Here is a 23,328-nt window from a genome sequence, read left to right on the forward strand (position 1 = left end):
CATGTGCTGGGTGAGGGGTGTGGATGGACTGGATCCGCAGCCCCTGGGCCCCAGTAGCAGCCAAGCACTGGGCTAGAGACCAGGCCTGCCAGCACCAGCAGATGGCAGTGCCCACCCCGCCCATCCCGTGAGTCGCGCTTGCTTCAGCTGCGCTGGGCTGCCTGGGGCCTGCCCGTTGCTGGTCCCACAAAGAGCTGACTTCCTGCCCTGCCTGGGTCAGGGGTGCTGTGCCCAGTCCCAGCCCATTATTGCTAGCAGCAGCCTCTGAAGTGCCAGCTCTGGGCTTCTGGGGGAGGGGCAAAGCAAATCTGTAAGAGAAGCTTCTTCGGCTCCTGGGGTGGGGAGCCTGGCCTGTGTCCCAGGGCCAACCCTCGCTGCCTGGGGTGCTTGGCCCTTTGCTCCAGCTTGAGCATCAGGCTTGTCTCTGGAGCTGCAGGAGCTGATGCTGCAGCCTCTACTAAGCCCACTGCAGAGAAGATCAGAGCACAGCTTGTTACCATAAATGAGGGGGCTGGGCTGCACCAGGGCTGTCTGTGTGTCGGGAATGGGGAGCCAGGGCTCGCGGAGTTGGGGTCTCTGCTGGGGAGCAGGAGATGGCTGTGCCAGTCAGGGCTGGGGAGGGTCTCTGCTGGGGAGCAGGTGGTGGCTGTGCCGAGTGTCGGGGCTGGGGAGCCGGGACTGTGGTGGTGGGGTGTCTCTGCTGGGGAGCAGGAGGTGGCTGTGCTGAGGGGAGCCGGGACTTAGGGGGGTGTCTCTGCTGGGGAGCAGGAGGTGGCTGTGCTGAGGTTCAGGGCAGGGTCACTGCTGAGAGTTGGGGCTAGGTGTGTCTTGCTGCATGAGGGGACAGAGCAAAGGTCCTGGCTGCATCTTGAGGGACCTGGGGGGGCTGGGGGGGAGAATGCAAATCTGGGAGCCAGGCTGTGGAGGTGATGGGTGAGGTGGAGGGTTCAAGGCCTTGAGGACATCCTGCCTGGCTGCCTCATCTTGCTGGGCTCCTGCTCTGTGGGCCCTGTTGCGATCTGCCCATGGGGGGGGGGGGGGGGGGCGCTTCCCACCTGCAGCATTGGCATTATATCCTGTGTGTCCTGGGGCTGGGCTCCCCTCCCCCTCCATTGCATTGTAGGCTGTGTGTCCCATGGGACTTGGCTCCCCCTGTTGCATTGTAGCCTGTGTGTCCCATGGGGATGGGATCTGCCATGGGCCTGGACTGCCCCCATTGAATTTGCCCTCAATAAAGTTTTATATTTTTGAATGCTGTGTCTTGTTTTCCATAAGGCCCAGAGGCGCGGGGAGGGGGAGTGAACAAAAGGGGGCTCTGCCTCCCCCGCCCCCGCTCCCCCCCGCAGTCCATCCCCCCATAGTACAGCTGGGGGCAGTGGCACATTATCCACCACCCCATCCACATCCACATTATCCACCACCCCAACCTCTCTCCATGTGAGGACGTAGCAGGTGAGCCTAGAAATGGCATTACAAGGCCCGGTCCTGTGCAGTCAAGGGGCAGCAATAGTTTGAGGTGCCTCCCCCACACCGTGGAGCCTAAGTTGCACCTGGGGAAAATTTCCAGGGCTGCTCCCCACAGCAACCCCCGTCCCTGGGTCAGGCTCCGCTCCTCCCATCCCTGGGGTTTGTGCCTGTGCCTTGGGGCTAGTTCCTCTCCTGTGCCCTGGCTTCCTTGTGCCTGAGTCCTGTTTTCCTGCCTGTGGGATAGGCCAGGGCAGGGTGGCTTGGGAGGGAACATGGCATGTCCCTGGCGGGCTGTGCCGTGCTGGTGAATGATGGGGGCTGTCGCAGACATCCGGCCCCTCCCTGTGCTGGAATCAAGCTTTGCCACTAGGGTTGCCAACCCGGCAATATTTAAAAACTGGACACTCCAGCAGGGGTGGAACCTCCCCTGCCCTGCCTCTTCCCCCTGAGGCTCCACCCTGCTCTGCCTCTTCCCCCCAAAGCCCCACCCTTGCCCATCTCTTCCCCTGAGGCCCCGCCCCCATCCATTCCCCTTCTTCCCTCCCACCCCATTGCTTGCTTCCGTCTCCGCCTGCCTGGGTCGGGGTTGGGAGCTGCAGCCGCACAACGAAGGTAGGAGGTGGCCCTGATTGAGTAAAGGCTGGAGTGGGTGATGATCTGGCAGCTCCCTGTCTCCCCTGCTCACAGTAACTGGATTTTGGGTGTCCAGTCAATAGATCCGACCGGACGCTGTCAGGTCCCCCTTTCAATCAGATTTTCTGGTCGAAAACTGGGCACCTGGCCACACTACTTGCCACGAGGGAGCTCCAGCGTGCCAGCACACGCCTGGAACTGCTCCATGCACCCTACTGGGTGCAGCGGGATCAGCAACGGTCAGTGCTCGCACCCAGCAGGGCAGCGTGGTGCGTGCATGCATCGGGGCTGCCTCTGGGAGCACTTACTGACCAGGTCTCCATACTGCAGTGGGGTCTGCGTGGGAGAGGGAGCGAGGAGCCATGCTCCAGCAGGAGAGGGAGCTATCCCTCTGCTTTGACCTCACACTCAGTCCCTGACCACGGCCCTGTGGGATCCATTCTCTCCCTTGCCCCTTATCCCAGGGTGGTTCCTGCACTCTTGTGCCCACTGCAGGCAGGTGCCTATGGAGGTGTGCAGGACACTTGAGTGTCCCGTTCCTTGTGGCATAAGAACGGCCATACTGGGTCAGTATCCTGTCTCTGACAGTGGCCAGTGCTAGATGCTTCAGGGGGTATGTACAGAAGAGGGCAATTGGAGGGTGATCCACCCCATCTTCTCTCCCAGCTTCTGGCAGTCAGAGGTTTAGGGTCACCCAGCGCATGGGGTTGTGCCCCTGATCATCTAGGCTAATAGCCATTGATAGCCTATCCTCCATGAACTTATCTAATTCTTTTGTGAACCCAGCTATACTTTTGGCCTTCACAACATCCCATGGCAGTGAGTTCCCAGGTTGACTGTGTTGTGTGAAAAAGTATTTCCTTATTTATTAAACCTGCAGCCTATTAGTTTCCTCGGATGACCCCTGGTTTTTGTATTGTGGGAAAGGGTAACTAACACTTTTCTAATAATTTTCTCTGCACCATTCATGATTTTATGGACTTCTGTCATATCCCCCCCATGTCTTCTCTTTTTTAAGATGAACAGCCAAAATCTCTCCTTGTAGTGAAGCTGTTCCACACCCTTGATAATTTTTGTTGCCTTTCTCTGAACCTTTCCCAGTTCTACTATAACCTTGTTGAGATGGGGTGACCAGAACTGCACGTCATGCTCAAGGTATGGGCGCAGCATAGATTTATATAGTTGCTTTATCTTATTTTCTGTCTTATTTTCTATCACTGTTCTAATGGTTCCTAACATTCTGTTAGCCTTTTTGACCACTGCTAAATTGATGTTTTCAGAGAATTATCCACAATGACTCTGAGATCTTTGTTTCGTGGGTGGCAACAGCTAATTTAGACCCTATCATTGTATATGTATAGTCGGAATCATTTTTTTCAATGTTCATGACTTTGCATATCAACACTTAATTTCATCTGCCATTTTGTTGCCCACTCACCCAGTTTTGTGAGATCCCTTTGGAACTCTTTGCAGTCAGCTTTAGAATTAACTGTATTGAATAATTGTGTATCATTTGCAAACTTTGTGATTTCCATTTTCCAGATCATTAATATGTTGAACAGCACTGGTGCCAGTGCAGACCCTTGGGGGATCCTGCTGTTTACCTCTCTCCATTCTGAGAACTGACCATTTATTCCTGCCCTTTGTTTCCTGTTTTTTAACCAGTTACTGATCTATGAGAGGACCTTCCCTCTTATCCCATGACAGCTTACTTTGCTTAAAAGCCTTTGTGGTGGGACTTTGCCGAAGGCTTTCTGAAAGTCCAAGTACACTATATCCACTGACTAACCCTGGTCCACATGCTTGTTGCCACTTCAAAGAATTCTAATAGATCCATGAGGCACAATTTCCCTTTACAAAAGTTGTGTTGACTCTTCCTCAACTAATCGTGTTTATCTATGTGTCTGATAATTCTGTTGTTTAATATAGTATCAGCCAATTCGTCTATCCTGAAGTTTGCCCTGTAATTGCCAGGATTGCCTCTAGAGCCCTTTTTAAAAATCGGCATTACATTAGTTACTTTCCAGTCATCTGGTCCAGAGGCTTGTTTTAGTGATAGGTTACATATACCACAGTTAGTACTTCTGCAATTTCATATTTGAGTTCCTTCAGAACTCTCAGGTTCTGAAGGTCTGGGCCTGGTGATTTATTACTGTTTAGTTTATTAATCTGTTCAATTTGTACTGCGACATCAATGTGAGGCAACACTTTAGATTTGTTACCCACATCAGAGCTAGCCTTTTGGGTATCCTTTTTTGAAAACCGATGCAAAGAATTCATTTAGCTTCTCTGCAATGGTCTTGTCTTTCTTGAGTGCTCCTTTAGCACTTCGATCGTCCAGTGGCCCCACTGATTATTTGTCAGGCTTCCTGCTTCTGATATATTTTAAAAAATTGTTACTGTTTATTTTTGCGTCTTCTTGTGAATGCTTTCTTGGCCTACCCATACTCTGGGCAGGAGGCTCTGCTGGGGCCATGCGCGGCCTGTACCCTGGGCAGGAGGCTCCACGGGGGCCGTGCCCAGCCTGTACTCCAGGCAGGAGGTGCTGCGGGGGCCGTGACTAGCCTGTACCCCGGATGGGAGGCAGTGTGGAGTTCTTGCCCGGCCTGTACTCTGGAGTGTGGGGGGTGATGCTGAGTCTCTGTGTAATTCTCTGGGAATGGGGCCCATCAGGATTTGTGAGATCCTTGCAGCCGTGCTATTAGTGGGACAGGTTACCCCTGATGTCTGTGCTGCCTGGGGACTGGCTTTGCCCCAGAGATCCTAGCCATGCTACAGGCAGTTCCAGCTGCCCAGAGCATGTTGTCCCAGGCTGGCTGGAGCCTTCGTAGAATCATAGAATATCAGGGTTGGAAGGGACCTCAGGAGGTCATCCAGTCCAACCCCCTGCTCAAAGCAGGACCGATCCCCAATTAAATCATCCCAGTCAGGGCTTTCTCAAGCCTGACCTGAAAAACTTCTAAGGAAGGAGATTCCACCACCTCCCTAGGTAACGCATTCCAGTGTTTCACCACCCTCCTAGTGAAAAAGTTTTTCCTAATATCCAACCTAAATCTCCCCCACTGCAACTTGAGACCATTACTCCTTGTTCTGTCATCTGCTACCATTGAGAACAGTCTAGAGCCATCCTCTTTGGAACCCCCTTTCAGGTAGTTGAAAGCAGCTATCAAATCCCCCCTTATTCTTCTCTTCCGTAGACTAAACATCCCCAGTTCCCTCAGCCTCTCCTCATAAGTCATGTGCCCCAGCCCCCTGGTCATTTTCAGGGCCTGGGATGAGCGGAGCAGAGCTGGACCCATCTGCAATGCAGCTTCCCAATCAGCAGCATGCGGCAGGGTGGGGCCCTGGGCAAAAAGCCGGCAGGGCACAGATGTCACTCAGGCTCTGGCTCAACATGGCCTAAAGCAGTGGTTCTCAAACTTTTGTACTGGTGACCCCTTTCAAATAGCAAGCCTCTGAGTGTGACCCCCCTTATAAATTGAAAACACTTTTTAATATATTTAAAACCATTATAAATGCTGGATGCAAAGCGGGGCTTGGGGTGGAGGCTGACAGCTCGTGACTGCCCATGTAATAACCTTGCGACCCCTGAGGGGTCCCGATCCCCAGTTTGAGAACCCCTGTCCTAAAGGCTGATCCTGGGCTCAGCCCGTGGAAGGAGCCTGTGCCCCCGGTGTGTGTGTGTGTCAGATCTGTGTGCATCGACTCCATGCAGTGTGCCACGCTCACAGCGCCCCTATGCTGTTGCCATGCCATGCTTCTGGATGCACCTTCAGCTAGCACCACACACTGCTGAGAGAAAGAGCTGCCTGGGAGTGCCCCGCCGTCAGGCCCTCCCTCATGCTTTGTGTGGGGGAGTCTCTGCTCTACGCCCCCGGCAGGGTCCCCATTTGCCTGTTGCTGTGCCTCTGCAGCATAGCATGGAGCTCCGCATTGGCCTGGCCCTGACTCGGCCAGGGGGTTGCGTGGGGATTTTGTTAATTACCGAAGCCCTGGCTGTTTGTGCGCCCTGCTGGGGATCCAAGTGGCTCTGATTGATATTCCCAGCACTGCCTCTCCCCGGCTCCATTGCAGAGCTGCTCCTTGGTATTCACAGTCCTTCTGGAACCAGGCCAGAAGCTGAGTCTGGCAAATTATTCACCCAATTACTGGGGCAAAAATGGATTCAGCTGCCCTCTGCTTGGGTGTGTTCATAGGCCTTTCTGTCACTAGCCAGGCTCCTGTGGAAGGGTGGGTATCAGTGCCTAAGGCGCCATGGGGCAGGCAGGGGTGGAGGGCAGGGTGCTTAGTGCAGGAAGGGTGGAGGGCAGGATGCTGTGGGGTAGCGGAGGTGGAGGGTGCTATGGGGCAGGGGATAGAGGGCAGGGTGCTGTGGAGCAGGCGGGGGTGGAGGGCAGAGTGTTGTGGGGCAGGAGGAGGTGGAAGGCAGGGTGCTGTGGGGCAGGAGGAGGTGGAAGACGGTACTGTGGAGCAGGTGGGGAGGGTGCTATGGGGCAGGAGGGGGTCGAGGGCAGGGTGCTCAGGGCAGGGTGCTGTGGGGCAGGAGGGAGTGGAGGGCAAGTTGTTCTGGGGTGGGGCTGTGCTTGGGACGCGGGCCAGCTGTTTCCCTGTGGGCAGCTGTGTCGTGTCAGAGTGGGGCTGGCCAGTGCCTGGGTTTTCCCCGTGGGTAGTAGGCGGAATGTACTGAGAGGCGTGTGCTGGTCTCGTGTCAGTTCCAGCTGGGGCTGGTGTCTGGCAGTAGGGGCATGTGGACTGTGGGTTACTTGCTCCTATAGTGGGGGGGATGGAGTTGAGGCAGCCCTGCCCCTCGAGAACCATGGGGTGAGTGCCAAGTCTCCTTGCGTGGCAGGAGTATGTGGGGTGTGACTGCAACTCAGGTGAGGCCCCCGGGGAGCTTGTTGCTGGGATTACACCCAGTGATGCCAGGGGATGAGTGTTTCCTGGGGCCACAAAGAATGGGAGCTCCTGGCTGTGCCGTGGGGTCAGTCTGCCAGGGAGGGCAGTGCTGGGCAGCTGGGAGGGAGGTGGGCATTTGTGCAGCAAATTCTGTCTGCGGATCCCACTCGTGGTACGTGCGCCTCATGTACGAGGTTGAGATCTCTTGACCTGCAGTGTCTATTGGGGCCATGCATGTCCTTGAGCCCTCCCACACATGAGGGCATATAGGGTAGGGCAGCCCTGCCAACCTGTAATAGTGAGTTGTCTTTCTGCTGCCCTGTAACACCCCTCCATCCCGTCCGCTAGTGTGTATTTGACTGGCTAGGGGAACTGAGTAGCACGTTTCTGCCCTGTTGGCATCTCTGTTGATTGTTTTCTTTCTTTAAAATCTCTGTCATTCCCATAACTACACTTAGCGCTGAGGCACCTTCCTGCCCAATCACCCAGCCTAAATCCTTGGTCTTCAAGCCATGTACAGTGTGTGATGGACTTATCTTATTAACCAATGGACATGGTTAGTGTCTCTTCGCTTTGGGCGAAAGACGCATTCCAGACTGTGTCTGTGTGCACTGGTCACGGTTTCAGAGATATCCAGCTAAAACTCGGCCTACTGGAGCGATCCATGAGAGGAGCATCAGACTGGGGAGATGTTCCTCTGACTCCACAAAAGGACTTTTCTCCCAAAGATCCCACTCCTTCAGGGCCCCTGTAAGTAGCGATTCTTCCCTGAAGGCTTCCGATGCGAGTACCGAGAACCGGCCTGCATCCCCTTCAGGTAGTCATTCTCAGTTCTCCAATCTGAGTCCCATACTGGCTGGGAGCTCAATGCTAAAGCACAATACCACCTCCACCTCATTAGTGCAGGGCAGATCTGAGCACTGCTCTATGTTCGACTCATGGCACCTATCCTCTTTCCCCAAAGAAACTGAAAGTGATGGGTCTTCTGACTCTTCTAAACCCAAGCCTTGAGGCCAGCTCACCCTGGTGGTGACTCTTTGCCTCACCTGGTTCCGAGTTGGACCAAGTCCATTCTGTCGCTGACACCCTTGGTACTGACCTCGGTGGTAGTACCTGTCACGGAGTCCCCGGGCGATGCTCTGGAACTGGGGGAGCCTCCTCTCTGTGAGCAAACTGTCTTCAGGGCAAAAAGCTCACACGGCCTCCACCTTCCTGGGTCTGACCTCTGAGCATTCAGCATCTTCTGTCCCTCTGTGCGCTTCCCACAGCGAGTCCGCCCAGGCGGGGTCCTGGGGAAGCCAGAGGGTCCTGCACCCCAACTTCGCAGTCAGACGTGACTTTTAGCCAGCCAGTAAAACAGAGGTTTATTAGATGACAGGAACACGGTCTAAAACAGATCTTGTAGGTACAGAGAACAGGACCCCTCAGCCGGGTCCATTTTGGAGGGCAGTGAGCCAGACAACCAAGGCTGCACTTTGCTCCTCCTTCCCAGCTAGCACAAACTGACTCACTCTCCACCCTTCCTCCTCTGGGCTTTGTCCCTTTCCCAGGCCAGGAGGTCACCTGATTCCTTTGTTCTCCTTGCAGGGGGGAAGGGCCCAGGCCATCAGTTTCCAGGAGACAGAGTGTCAGCCATTTATGTACACTGGCCCTTTGCTCTGCAACAATTACACCCCCTTATCCCACCACCTAAAGACTTAAGAAATGCATATGGGAAACTGAGGCACCCCTATAGTATTCAGAGGAAACATTAAGAACAGTCTCACTTCATCACAGTACCGAAAGACCTTTACCATCTCGTGACGTTGAGTCCCCAGCACTGACCTCGGTACCAATGCCTCTGACACCAATCAGAATTAAACCCTTGCTACTGGTAGTCTCCTATCCTAGCACTGAGAGGACAGGCTTACTCCTCCTCCTCCTCTGGCCACTCTTCCTCTCCAGAATCAAGCTGAGCCCGTTCTCTAGACGTCCATTCCCCTCCACTTCCTAGGGAGCCTCTGAATACAGCAACTCCCAGATCACTGCCAGCAGACTTTAGGGGTCCCAGAGTTCCTAAATATCCCTTAGCAGATGTCTCCTCAGGCCTCAGCATATTCTTCGCCCTGTCCCTTTAGCTTCCCATCTTAACCATATTGGCATTCAGGGTCCCTGGTCTAGACCCTCTAGAAGCTGCTCTCCCTCTCACATTACCCACAAATTACTATATTCCCGTCACCAGTTAGGTGCCGACTAGCCCACTAGAAAGAGAGAGAGAACAATATTAGGAGGCAGAGGCTCAAGAGGAAGCATCATAAGATTATGGTTCTCTCCTACAAATCTGTCTTCCTCTTTGCAGGATGAGGTGGTGATGTACACTCCAGTACCACGCCCTGCAACTTCAGTCCTTCCAGGAGTTACTGGGTAGGATGCAGACACTTAATCAAGCTCAGTTTTGATACAGGTTAGTTTCCCGCACCCCTACCCTGCTGCTCCCCTTGGAAAGCTGTTCCAGAACTTCACTGTCTTTGATTGGTAAAAGCCTTCATCTAAACTTGTTGTTGACTAGTTTATAGCCAATTGTTCTTGTGTCCACATTGATACTTAACTTAAATAACTCCTTTCTCACCTGGGGTGTTTATCCCTCTGATGTACTTACAGAAAGCAGACATATCTCCCCTGAGCCTTAGTTTGGTTAGGCTAAACAAGCCAAGCTCCTTCAGTCTCCTCTCATAAGGTATGTTTTCCATTCCTCTGCAGCCCTTCTCTGCACCTGTTCCAGTTTGAATTTATCTTTCTTAAATATGAGAAACCAGAATTGCACAGTGTTCCAGATGAGGTATCACCAGTGCCTTGTATAATGGTACTGTATATTTCTCTGTTGGAAATGCCTCGCTTGGTGCATACTAGTATTGCATTAGACTTTTTCCTGGCCACAGCACATTGGTGGCTTATATTCATCCCCCTGTGATCAACCAATACACCCAGGTCTTTCTTCTCCTCTGTAGCTTCCAGCTGAAGCATCCCCAGCTTGCAGCAGAAATTCTTGTTGTTAGTCCCTAAGTGCAAGATCTTACAGTTTGCACTATTAAATTTCATCCCATTTCTATTTTTCCAGTTTTCAAGGTCATCCAGATCTTCTTGTATGATATTCTGGTGGTCCTCCGTATTGGCAATATCTCCCAACTTCGTATCATTCACAACTTGTATTGCGCACTCCCACTTTTTATGCCAAGGTCATTAATGAAAATATTAAATAAGATTAGTCCCAAGACTGATCCCTGAAGAACTCCACTAGTAACCTCCCTCCAGCCTGATAGCATGACCCGTTGTAGTCTCCCTTTTAACCATCTCCTTACCCATCTTTCAATTCTTGGATTAATCCCCATCTTCTCCAATTCCACTAATAATTTCCCATGTGGAACTATATGAAATGCCTTACTGTAATCCAGGTAGATTAGATCTACTGCATTTCCTTTGTCTAGAAAATAGGTTATCTTCTCAAAACAAACAAACAAAAAACCAAAAACCATCAGGCTGGTCTGGCACAAGGTATCTTCTGTAAAACATGTTGTATTTTGTCTCAATTACTGTTTACCTTAGCTATTTTTCTTTCAGAATTTGTTCCAAAACCATGTATACAACTGAGGCCAAACTAATGGGCCTGTAGTTTCCTGGATCACTTTTTTTCTTTCTTAAAAATAGGTACTGTATTAGCAATTCTCCAGTCATAGGGTATGACCCCTGAGTTTATGGATTCATTACAAATCTTTGCTATTTTGGTCTTGCAATTTCATGTGCCAGTTCTTTTAATAATCTTGGATGGAGATTAGCTGGGCCCCCCAGTTTGGTCTCATTAAACTGTTTGAATTTGACTTCCACCTCGGTTGTGGTAATTTCTACTTCCTTGTCATCATTCCCATTAGCCATGCTGCCACTACCCCATAGATCCTCATTACCATTATTAAAAACTGGGAAAAAATGTTCATTTAGGTGTAGGGCCATGCCTAGATTATCTTTAATCTGCACCCCTTCCCGGTGTTTAGCCATCCCACTTCTTCTTTCCTTGTTTTCTTTTTATTTATATGGTAAAAGAACCTTTTACTGTTGGTTTTAATTTCCTTTGCAAGGTCCAACTCTGCTTGGCAGTTCTCACTTTTACCCTACACTTTCTGATCTCCAAGAGGTCGCTTTCATTGCTGATCCAGCCCATCTTCCATTACTTGATTTAAATCACTAGTCAGGAAGACTCGATTTAATCATGGTTTTCTACATAAAAGTGCATTCTTGTTGGTTGTTATAACCTTAATACATATTCTTCACAACTGAGAGTTAGATGTAGGTTTCATTTTTAGGAGGTATGCACTATACATTTTAAAGCAGTGATCTATTTTGAAAACTTTTAAGATTAGTTTTACAGCTATATCAGAAAATGAATGATTTGGTAAATGAAATAACCAAGGTAATTGAAGCAGATATTTATGAAGTCATTGGGAGGTGAACTATCTCCAATTCAACAGGTTAATCATTAATATTTGGAGGATTTTCTTGCCATGCTGTATTAGGAGGAGAACATCACCAGACAGACATTTAAATTGTTTTATTTAACTAAAACAACGTTAAGTATTCTGGATTTTTTTCTTCAACAGCAAACATATAATATTTTAACAAAACAAGCATATGTTCCTCACTTCGCACATTTATCTCCAGACTTCTTCTCCTTGTCCAGGTCTATTCCGCCCCCAACAATCTTATATTCATTGAACTTTTTGAAACTTTGCACTTTTAGAGAGAGGTAAGAGATTGACTCTGTGTACACATATTTGCAGAGGGACAATAGAGTTGAGGTCTGTTATTTCTCACCTATGCATATTATTTATTTATTTAAAACATTTTTGCTGTTAACAAGCCAGTTACCTCTGGAGACACAAATCCACAGTTTGAGAACTGCAAAACTAAGCATCTCTGATGGTATCTTCTAGACTGAGCACTGAGTCCCATTGGGTAAATTGAAAGATTAACCTAAATAATCCATACAGAAGCCTGTGGAACCCATAAGATTGGGTCCCTAAATAAGATTGAGTCCCATGAACTATTGGACCTCATTTACAAAACTTTTCTTAAACATTACATGAATATATTGTCTCATCCTATAGAGTTAGAATTTATAATCCCTATTCCTTGATGAGATATCTTTGAGCTATAATGTATCTTAATTAAAACTATCTTTAGTTTTTTTTCCTCAGAAAGCATTTTATCAAAAAAATCCAATTTTAAATTTAAAAAAAAAAATCATTTATTTTTATCCACTCTGCCTTGTAGAAGTTCTGTTTTCTCTCAATCACCTGTTTGAAATGCTTGCTTATCAAGCTTGGTTTGCAACCCGTCCCTACCAATGTTTTCCCCTTGCTTGGAATACAGGCTTCAAATAGCTTCTGCAACTTTGGCTTAATGTAATTCCAAGCCTCCCCCACATTAAGATCCTTGAGTTCTTCAGTTCAGACCATTTGCCTAACTTATTCCCTTAATGTTTTAAAGTCTGCCTTTTGAAATCAAGGACCTTTGTGGCAGATCTATTTTTGTTTGTTTTGTTTAAACTGAATTAACTCATGATCACTCAAACCAAGGCTGTCCTCTACAACCAGTTCTTCTATGAGCTCCTCGCTATTTAGCAATACTAAATCTAAAATGGCATCACCTCTTGTTGGCTCAGTGACTCTTTAGAGAAGAAATCTGCCAGCTATCACATCCAGGAATATCTGGGCCCTACCATTATTTGTAGCACTTGTCCTCTAATCTATATCTGGGAAATTAAAGTGTCCCATAATCACACAATTCCCACTTGTATTTATTTCATTAAAAATATTAAAGAGGTCTCTACCCATATCCAAATTGGATCCTGGGGGTCTGTAGCATACTCCAAATGCTATCCCAGTGGAGCTTCTGTTAAGTTTCTTCCTCAAAGTGATTTTGATCCTAACAGATTCTGTTTTATCCATTCCATCACTTCTAATTTTTTTACAGTCTACCTCATTATTATTATACAATGCTACTCCACCACCTTTGCCTTTATTTCTGTCTTTGCTGAACAGCACATACTCTTCAATCCCTGTATTCTAGACATGACTGCTATTCCAACATGTTTCTGTTATCCCTATGATATCTGATTTCACTTCTTGCACCAGTAGTTCTAGTTCCTCCATTTTGTAACCCAGGCTCCTTGCACTGGAATATAGACACCTTAATATAGTTGTTGCTTGGCTTAGCCCAGATTCCTCACTTGATTAGGTACAGTCATTCTACTGCCAGTATCACTGACCTGCCTGTTAGTGCCGAAACCAATGACACTGTATTTCCTCTTGATGTCCATTCTCCTGCCCTCTATTATTCCTTTCCCTGTTCCTGTGTCCTCTCTTACTTGATTTTCCTCCTGCTCAATATTACAATCAGGTGTGGAGATTACATGAGCATCTCCCAATGGTCTCCCCTGAGTTCCTAGTTTAAAACTCTTTTAATCAGTTGTGCCAACCTCCATCCCAGAAGTCTGTTTCCCTCTTTACTCAGGTTTAGTCCATCTCATGAGAACAGTCCTCTGTCCATGAATGCCTTCCAGTAGTCTAACATCCCAAAGCCCTCCTTATCGTACTACTGCTTGAGCCATCTGTTGATCATCATAGGTAGAATCCCACTGAAGATCACCTGAGCCTCTATTTCTTTAAGCATCTTCCCAAGCATGGCACAGTCTCCCTGGATGTGTTACCATGGTAATCTAGCAGTATCGTTTGCTGCCACATGAAAGTGGGTTCTTTCCTGCTCCCATTAGGATCCTCTTCAGCCTCAGGTCCACATTCTGTATTTTAGCTCCTGGCAGGCAGCACACTCTTCTGTTCTCCAGCTCAGCTCAACCAGCCTTCCTCCTGTTCTTTCTGGATGCAAGTCCTCTTGTCTTCTGTTCTCACTTACAACCTTCTGTGAGTCATCCTCTATCCTGCTGTGAACTCTGGCGCTCTCCATTGACTCTTTCCCTTTTCTTGTAGGACTAGCTTCTCTTCTCTTTTTCCTTGCCCTCCCACCTTCTGTTACTGCCTGCTGTGCCCCTTCATTTTCCAGATGAGCAAACCTGTTCTTCAGCTTTATTTATCCTTCACTAGCCGGTCTTTTCCTCTTCTTGTTCTTATAGTCACATGCTTTCACTGGCCACTTTCCTCATTTAGCAGTCTACCATCACAGTTCTCCAGTCCAGCTTGCATGAGCAAGTCTTGAGTTTTCCATTCAGCCTCCTTTCACCTTCCCTCCATCATCTGGTCAAATCCACCTCAAAACTCAGCCGTAGTTTCTACCTGCATCTCCAAACCTCAGATCGTGTTTTCCATCAGATCTATCAGGCAGCACTTTATAAAAACCTTTCAGATACCCTGTCCAGGATAATGTACATCCTGCAGCTTCCACATCCCGTCATCTTCACTGTCTTTTCCATTCCTAGGGTCAATACCAGTGCTGCCTTTGTAGCTTTCGTACCCTTCACTCCTAAGCTCCTGTCAAGAAAAAACAAAAACAATAAACAAAACCCCACACACTCCTTCCATAAACTCTCTTGTTTTCAACTCTGTTTCCTGGCTCCTGTGGTGCTGTCCAACTGACACCAAGGCCTGGTAGAGACTTATCCACTGCAGGAATCAGTGCACCTCACCAGCATTGACAATGACACTCACCCAGCGCTGTCAACACAATTGGGCTTATTAGTCAACTGGACACAGCACATGAAGTCTTTAAGGTTAGCAAGAGAAAGGAAAGTTAAAGCATAGCCCAAGTTCCTCTTGGCCAGCACAGAGCCCAGCCATGCTATGGTGAACCCCATGGCTCAAGCTCTGTCTGTCTCCGACTGACCTCCTTAGTCGGATCCCAGGTGAGAGTCCCGACTCCTTCCTGCAGCCACCTCTGATCCCCCTCCTCATCCCTTCCCAGTCCCTTGTTCTGGAGCTGGGGTCTGTGCTCAGCTGTCCTGCTGAGAGGTGGGGAAATCCATCTCCCCCTGGGTCTCTGGTTGCTAGGTGTCCATGACCTAGTGACTTTGCTGTTGTCTTCTCGGATTCTGAGCCAGTCCTTTCCCAATGACCCATTCAAACTCAGACAGCTAGTGACATTCATACCTATGTCTCATAGCCTGCCCTGAGAGCAAAGAGTCCTTTGCCACCCACTAGGTAACAATGAAGCATGTAGGGAAAACTGAGGCATACATAGGGATCATAAAAATAGTGCTGAAAATCCCCATTTCATCACAGCTATCACTTACCTGGCATCATCTTCCAAACAGCAGGCACCATAGGCTATTGGAGATTATTATCAAAGTCACTCCATATAGTTCCAGTGTTTTCTCCTCTCTCACTCCCTCTTCAAGGACCCATTTAATGAGAAACAACTGAGGGAAGAAGGTGGATTCCTTACTTTATCTAGGAGTAAGTAAGAAGGACCGTAGGAGTGTAGAGGGAGGGGTGTCTATTCCTGTTACGGTACGCCTCCTGCCCTGGGCCTGAGACAACTAAACACATTCACACACCCAGTTCAATTCAGAATGGTGACACTAGCCTTCAGCATCTCTGCCGTAGAAGCTTAGGATTGGCTTGCAGCTCTCAACACTTTGTCCTGGAGGCTTAGTTTCATGTAGTGAGGATTCTGGTGCACAGTAGGACATGGCCATGACAGTACAGCTCCATGAATGTTCACAAAATTCCTGCCAGTAGTGGTGGCCCATCTGAGCTGGCAAGGAATACACATCTACCTGTACTTGGATGACTGGCTTCTGAGAGGGAGAGTCCCCTCCAAAAATATCTGGCACCCTCAACATCCCATGCTCCCAGCCCGTCCACAGAATTTATAGAGGCCCTTTCAGATTCCAAGTCAGCAGAGCTGTACCTCTCTCTAGACAGGTTTCAGATCATCACATGCATGACTTCCATTACAGCAAGAGCCTATCTCAAACTCTTAGGTCACATGGCGCTATGCTTATGTGATGCCTCCTGCTAGACTCCACCTCCAAGACTGGCCGATCTGTTTACCTACCCTCCTAACATCTTATAGATCATCTCTTCAAAGTCCTGACTTCTCCTTGCACTGGTGGGCAAAACCACACATGGTCCCCAGAGGGGTCCCATTCTGCACTTCTCCTCCACAATAGGTTGGTGAGGGCCATCTAACCCACCTACAGATTCAAGAGTCCTCGTTGTCAATATGCTGGAACTCCAAGTAATTAGAGCAGCCCACAGAGCCTTTCTGGTGCTCCTGCAGGGGACCACAATACAGATCCTTACAGACCAGAACTCCACAATGTAGTATCTCAACAGTCAGGGTTGCCTGCTCATCCCCTCTGTGGCAGGAAGTGATCTAGCCTGGACATGGTGACATTCTCATATGATAACTCTCCTATGGTCCTTCATCTATCAGGAACAAACAGCAATTGGGCAGGTCACCTCAGCACACAGGTCTCAGCCAAATACAAGCGGTTGCTGAAGGATTCTGTTCTTGAGGCTGTATTCTGCAGATGGGGCTGTCCTGTCATAAACCTGTTTGTCAGCAACAGAAATAACAAGTGCCCTTCTGCCACAGCAGGTACCAACCCACTGTACCTCCAGGATGCATTCATCCTTCATCCATGCAGTAGCTAAAGTCTGAAAGTCTCCTTTATGCCTTCTCCCCCATCCCACAGATTGCTCTTCCAGGATCAAGGACAAATTCTCCACCCAGACCCCACATCTCTACTCTTGGCAGTTTGGAAGTTGACTGTCTGAGTACAATAGACAAGGACTGTTCCAGAGAGACCCCAGAGATCCTCATACAGAACAGGAAGCCTTTTACCCCTCTCCAATATCAGTCTACAGATCCAAGTGGAAAAGATTTTCCATTTGGGCTTCACAATGAGGTCTCGACCCATTGCAAGCTCCTGTTCCCAAGAGTCTGGATTACATCCTTCAGTTCAGGTTGAGGGGTCTCAGCGCTATCATGGTCTAACTAGCAGCTGTTTCAGCATGCTACACACCCGTTCAAACTTACACTAGTGTTCTCTCACCCCTGTTTCAGAATTCCTAAAAGGACTGGTCTGTGCCAATCCCCTGAGTCAGGAGCCTCCCCTGTCCTGGGACCTTAATGTTCTTATGGGCCTTACGGACACCCCCCCTCCCGCTCCCCCTCCCCTTTCCCAAGTGCTCTCTGCACTATCTCACTCTCAAGCCGCCTTCTGGTGTTGGTCACCTCAGCCAGAGCTCCACCCTATGTTGCCTTCTACAGGGATGAGGCAGTGCTGAGACCTTCACCCTAAATTCCTTACCAATGGGGTGTCTGATTTTTTCACTGAAACCAAATAATTCACTGCCCCATTTTCTTCTTCAAACCTCATTCAAACCTGGGAGGAACCAAGCTCCACCCTCTAGCTGTCCAGAGCCATCCTCTATTATTCAGACAGGGCAAAGCCCTTCAGGAAATCACTCTGTTTATTTGTGGTGCTGGGGGAGACTGCAGAAGGTCAAGCCATCTTTTCCTAGAGATTATCCAAGCTGATCACCCAGTATCACAGTCTGTTATCCACTGCAGATGTGCTCCTTCGTTCAGGTATCAGAGCCCACTCAACTAGAGCTCTGGCAACCTCATCAGCATGCGTAATAAATACTTCTGTATCAAAGAGCTGTGGGGCAGCCACTTGGAGTTCAGCACATACCTTTACCAAGCATAATGCCTTGGGTTTGGCAACTAGCTCAGAGGCCAGACTCAGGAGAACAGTTCTGCAATCCTTTATCTATCTGTAACTATGTCCCTCCTGTTAATTTGGGAACTGCTAACTAGCCACCATGAGTGGGATCAAGATGGACAAAGACTCTTTAAAGAAAGAACAACTGCTGACCTAACAGTAACTGTAGTTCTTCAAGATGTTTTGTCCATGTGGATCCCAAACCCCACCTTCCATCCCTGCTCCTTTGCTGTCTGGCTCTTCTGGGATTCTGAATTTGCAATGGAAGTGAGAAGCAGTTAGGACCACTCTATCCTATGTACCCGTTGGTGCGGGGCATGAGGACATAGAGGACACAGGTGCAGTCCCCCCAGATACTGCTGGTTGAGAGATTCTGATCTTGCGCTCGTGAGGTGCTCGCACACCAGGAGTGGGATCCAATGGACAAAGCTAATGCTGAGGCGGGGAGGATGTGTTCTGGGTATGACGGGGAGGAGAGGAAGGGAATTGCCAATCATGCTGGAAGGAGTGGGGGTGTTAAAAAGGCTGAGTAGGGATCACTGCTAGCAGTAGTGTGGGTCACGTGTGAGTGTTCTGCAGGCACACAATGGCCAATGCCCGGGCGTGTACTCATGGGCCAACTGCATCTAGTGTGTTCTCACCGGCATGTGTTTTCCTAGGGTTAGTGACAGGGGTGTCTGGAAGCAGGGACTGTGGAGTGATTGCCAGTCCCACAGAGGGCATGAGTGTGTACCTAGGGCATTGGGGACCGCCTGCCCAATGTTATGGGAGTTGCCTCTTCTGCTGGCTGGGGCTGCAGCACACCACAGTACTGCTACATCTTGCCCTGGGACTGGGGATCTGGATCACACCCCAGGTTTTCCCTAATGATCTTTTTTCCACTTTGCCCTTCTCAGCAGCTCCCTCTTGGGCCACTCTATGTTTCCTTTGGTGAGCTGTCCAGTCCCTTTGTCTCCAAGCTGCCACCTCATGCCCTTTCCCTGTTCTGCCTGCTGCATCCCTGCTCTCTCAGACGAATGGTCTGGACTCTGCCCTGCCAGGTGGCAGAATCAATATGTGATACAGCCAAAGGGAGAGTCGGAGTCCAAGGCCATGGAACAGGGCCACTGACCCATGTGATCTCAAACACCCTGGAGCCCCCAGCGCGAGCTTCTTCACCTGGCTGAGGACACCAGCAAAGGGGGAGGCAGCATGGCATGTGCCCCCAGGCTAAATGAGTGCTCATATGGGCTTCTTACCTACTGTGCCAGCTGAGAACAAGTGCACTTCCTTGCTGTCCACTGATGTGGGAGGGGCTGCCCCAGGTTATTCCCCAGGGAGCAGGGGGCATCCTGCCACTGTAATTTCCCTGGGAGGAATAAGTCGGGGGAGGGGTCAGCCTTAGTAATACCCCCTTTCCCCACAATGTGAGACCCACCCCAAATAAAACACAATAATGACATCACTTCCCCTCAACAGACACTCAAGGCTAGTGCAAGCCCGCTATGATCCCCCCAGGGTGGCAGGGTGAGAAGGGGCTCTTCCATTAGAGGAGTACAGGTGGGCAGGTGGATGTGGATTTCCCCTCTGGAGGAAGTGCAGGGTGCGGTGTCTGCAGTAAGGTGCAAAGCTCCAGTTTGGAGGCTACCCTTGTACCTCCCACCAATGCCCCTAGAGCTCAAACATCTGCCCCTGTGTCCCACCCCTCCACAAAAGCCTTCCAAAGCGCCGAACCCTCTCGCCTGGGGACCCGTCATCCTCAGACCAGGCAGAACAAAGCAGTAACAGTTTCTCCCTCAGCAGATTCATGATGCTGTTTGTGAATCATCCCTGCCAATCCAATCTGTCCCCTGCCTTCTGACATGTCCCTGCCCGAATAATTCCTTAGGTACCCTCTGACCCTCCCCTGCCCTCTGACACGTTCCTGCCTGAACGATTCCTTCCCTACCTTCTGACGCATCCCTGACCTCTGACCCCCCCCCAACCAATTTATTCATTGCCCTCTGACCCATCCCCGCCCAACCAATCCATCCCCTGCCCTCTGACATGTCCCTGGCCAACCAATCCATCCCCGGCTCTCTGACCCCTCCCTGCCCAATCGATTCATCCTCTGTCCTCTGACTGCTCCCTTTTCAATCAATCCATCCCCTTCCCTCTGATCCATCCATGCCCAACCGATTCATCCATAGAATCATAGAAGATTAGGGTTGGAAGAGACCTCAGAAGGTCATCTAGTCCAACCCCCTGCTCAAAGCAGGACTAACACGAACTAAATCATCCCAGCCAGGGCTTTGTCAAGCTGGGCCTTAAATACCTCTAAGGATGGGGATTCTACCACCTCCCTAGGTATCCTATTCAAGTGCTTCATCACCCTTCTAGTGAAATAGTGTTTCCTAATATCCAACCTAGACCTTCCCCACTGCAACTTGGGACCATTGCTTCTTGTTCTGGCATCTGCCACCACTGAGAACAGATGAGCTCCATCCTCTTTGGAACCCCCCTTTCTGGTAGTTGAAGGCTACTATCAAATCCCCCCTCACTCTTCTCTTCTGCAGACTAAATAAGCCCAGTTTCCTCAGCCTCTCCTCAGAAGTCATGTGCTCTAGCCCCCTAATAATTTTCGTTGCCCTCTGCTGGACTCTCTCCAATTTGTCCACATCCTTTGTGTAGTGGGGGGCCCAAAACTGGACACAGTACTCCAGATGTGGCTTCACCAGCGCCGAATAGAGGGGAATAATCACTTCTCTCAATCTGCTGGCAATGCTCCTACTAATTCAGCCCAATATGACGTTAGCCTTCTTGGCAACAAGGGAACACTGTTGACTCATATCCAGCTTCTTGTCCACTGTAATCCCCAGGTCCTTTTCTGCAGAACTGCCGCTTAGCCAGTCAGTCCCCAGCCTGTAGCAGTGCATGGGATTCTTCAGTCCTAAGTTCAGGACTCTGCACTTGTCCTTGTTGAATCTCATCAGATTTCTTTTGGCCCAATCCTCCAATTTGTGTAGGTCACTCTGGACCCCATCCCTACCCTCCAGCGTATCTACCTCTCCCCCCAGCTTAGTGTCATCTGCAAACTTGCTGAGGGTGCAATCCATCCCATCATCCAGATCATTAATGAAGATGTTGAACAAAACCACTCCCAGGACCGACCCCTGGGGCACTCCGCTTGATGCCTGCTACCAACTAGATATTGAGCCATTGATCACTACCTTTGAGCCAGACACTCTAGCCAGCTTTCTATCCACCTTATAGTCCATTCGTCCAATCCATACTTCTTTAACTTGCTGGCAAGAATACTGTGGGAGACTATCAAAAGCTTTGCTAAAGTCAAGGTATTTCACATCCATTGCTTTCCCCATATCCACAGTGCCAGTTATCTCATCATAAAAGGCAATCAGGTTGGTCAGGCATGACTTGCCCTTGGTGAATCCATGTTGACTGTTCCTGATCACTTTCCTTTCCTCCAAGTCCTTTAAAATGGATTCCTTGAGGACCTGCTCATGATTTTGCTGGGAACTGAAGTGAGGCTGACTGGTCTGTAGTTCCCCGGTTTCTCTTTTTTCCCTTTTTTAAAGATGGGCACTATATTTGCCTTTTTCCAATTGTCTGGGACCTCCCCCGATCACCACGAGTTTTCAAAGATAATGGCCATTGGCCCCTGCCTTCTGACGTGTCCATGCCCAATCATCCATCCCCTGCCCTCTGACATGTCCCTGCCCAACTGATTCATCTCCTTCCCTCTGATCCATCTGTACCCAACGGCTTCATCCTCTGCCCAATGACCCATCTGTACCCACCTCATTTATCCCCTGTCCTCTGACCCAGCCCTGCCCAGCAGATTCCTTATACAGAGTTCCAGAATAATGAACTATGCTGACTATTTGGAATGTACAGCTGTGTCTTGGCTGGAATAACCATGATGAGATACATGTCCTGCAGATTGACTGGGTCTTTGAACTGTAGCTGAGCCCAGTGTTATACACAGGCCACTGGGAATGATAAGCAATGGGAATGCCAGGGATGCTGCAATTTCACACTGACCAGGGGGAGCAACTATCTTGAGGAATGTCTGGGGAGATCACTATGAAACTCAGGCCATGTAAAACAATGGACACAGGAAAAGCTGGGGAGGTCACAATCATCCGTAGGCTTCAGGAAACTGTGGGTTCAGGGAATGGTAGGAAAGCCATAATTATAGCAAGGTTGCAGTAAAGAGTTCACACAGTTACCAGGGAGAGAGGTTATAGTTACATGGAGGCCACATGGGGTGATAGGCTCAGTGGATTCCGGGGGGGCCAATATTACGCACAGGCCACGGGAGCAATGGGTTCAGGGAATGGTTTGGGAGGGGCACAATTACACACAGGCCAAGGGGAGCAATGGGCCCAGGGAATGGGGGGAGATGATACTATTCTTCTTCTATGACACTTATGTATTCCCACTTGTGGGGTTCGGCTCCTCTGTCATTGTGATGTAGAATTGTCTTCCAAATGCATGTCTATTTGGGTGCACAAGCAGAGAGGGACTGGTACTCAGCACCTTTGTTTTGCTAGAGCCGTCGCTAATTTTTTCTGTGTATATTTGTAAATATAATGTTATTATAGCATTATATGTAGATATAGGATAGTCATCTTTCCTTTCTGTTGATCCTGGGTCCTCGGCTGGTCCTGTTTTTGTCCTTGAGCTCAGTATCTCTTGTCCCTCAGTCATCCTGGAGACTGCTGCTCACATCCAGTGACTCATGTGCCTGTGAGGATCTCATTCAATTACTCAGTGTGTGGCCTACCATGCCTTTACAGCCCAGACAAAAAGGGAAAGGTACCTCAGATTCCTGGCCCATCTGACCTCTCTGTTCCTGCATCCCATATCTCGACCAGCATCAGTGCCAAGGTCCTGTATGACAGTCCCCTCAACCTCACAGACTGGACTGGGTCACTCACTTCAGCACTTTGGCTATAAAATAGAATCCATTGTTGGTCAAAGCCTACTTGAATCTATAGAATGCATACAAGGAGCGTGGGCAGCTGCAAGAAGCTATTGAGCATTATAGGCATGCGGTACTCCTCAGAGAAGATTTCATTGATAGGTATACTAATCTGGCTTCTGCACTGGTAGCTGCAGACTATACAGAAGGGGCAGTATAGGCCTATGTCTCTGCCCTTCCTGTAAGTAACACTCTACTCCAAGAACTCTCTGTCCTACCTGACCATCAAACACACTGCTGCATCAGTACAGATAGAGAAGTTTTTGTCTTTAAAAAGTTTGTTTGGAGAATTAAGACTGGAGCCCTAGCCACAAATTTAGAGTTTCTGGTGGTCAGGTTTTTTACAATTAATATTCTATTTACAGTTTTTAAAGGGCATTACATTCTTTGTTTGAGTTGTCTCTGCAAAAATCTTCATCGGGGCATGTTATGCAACTGCTGGTATATGCTTATTGAATAACTGGGATAATAAAGGAAATTTCCCAATCAGTGACTTTGGAAAAGATTTGAGGGTCATAATAGATAATCAGTGAAACATGAGTTTCCAGTACAATGATGGGGCCAAAAGGGCTAATTGATCTTTAAATACATAAACAGGGAAATCTCGAGTAGGAGTGGAGAGGTTATTTCACCTCTGTATTTGGCACTGGTG

The 23,328-nt window shown here is 49.1% G+C and overlaps 1 protein-coding gene across 4 annotated transcripts in view; it reads left to right on the plus strand.

The window, feature by feature from the left end:
- Window positions 1–23,328, plus strand: part of PCDH1 (protocadherin 1) — a 128,987-nt gene that overhangs the window by 20,591 nt on the left and 85,068 nt on the right. The gene's annotated exons all lie outside the window — the stretch shown is intronic.

The sequence above is a fragment of the Caretta caretta genome, chromosome 8, assembly GCF_965140235.1.
Source record: "Caretta caretta isolate rCarCar2 chromosome 8, rCarCar1.hap1, whole genome shotgun sequence".
Taxonomy (NCBI): Eukaryota; Metazoa; Chordata; order Testudines; family Cheloniidae; genus Caretta; species Caretta caretta.